At 28.0% G+C, this 729-nt stretch overlaps 1 protein-coding gene across 1 annotated transcript in view; it reads left to right on the top strand.

Moving 5' to 3' along the window:
• The window catches only part of LOC119592707 (exonuclease mut-7 homolog), a gene marked incomplete at its 5' end in the record, with an annotated part of 32149 nt that extends 31645 nt beyond the window's left edge, over positions 1-504 (top strand). The window contains 1 exon segment of the mRNA XM_037941641.1: positions 1-504.
• Positions 505-729: the final 225 nt, after the last annotated feature.

The following is a 729-nucleotide window of genomic DNA, read 5'->3' as shown; positions in this document are numbered from 1 at the left end:
TGAATTAGAGATGGATTGCATTTGCTGACATCATTAGGGTATCTCGTGTTTCTCCCCAGATTCCAAATTGTTAATGAGGCGATGACAATTTATGCACAACAGATGCTCTCAAAGCTGCACTTTATATTTGGTTCATTTGTTGATTGGATTTATCAAGGAAAACCAAAGAGTAAGTTTTGTCAAAAAAAAAAAAAAAAGTATTTTTGTCCCAGGTCTGATGACATTTTTATTTCTTTAATCCTTTGCTTTTATCTGCCTGGTGGAAAACGAATAATGATGGGATGAAATTGCTTTTACTCTTTATTAAAGAATAAGTAAATAAACAAAACGAATAGATATTTATGAATATATTTTTGTACCATTTCATGCAGAGTACTTATTTCTTGCTGAAAGCAATTAACTATATCTTCATCAATAACTTTGTTTTCAAACAGATAGATATAATTTTATTTCTTCTGATACATAACCTTATATAGTATAGTGCAACATGAAGATAATTTCACAAAAAAAAATATATATATATATGTTCTACCACTTGTGGGAAATAATGTAATATGTATTGAAAGATCAGGCACTGCTGCACGTAGGAAAACTTTTTATTAATTTACTATAGTTTTTATGATCTCAGATATCAGTATTTCTTTCAAAAGGAAGTGTACAAAGCTATAAGTTTCTGTGTGCTTTTGTATTTATTATTTTTATTTTTATTGATAATGCACATTTGTATAT

The sequence above is a fragment of the Penaeus monodon genome, chromosome 30, assembly GCF_015228065.2.
Source record: "Penaeus monodon isolate SGIC_2016 chromosome 30, NSTDA_Pmon_1, whole genome shotgun sequence".
Classification (NCBI taxonomy): Eukaryota; Metazoa; Arthropoda; class Malacostraca; order Decapoda; family Penaeidae; genus Penaeus; species Penaeus monodon.
This window is presented reverse-complemented; position numbering and strand designations above follow the sequence as displayed.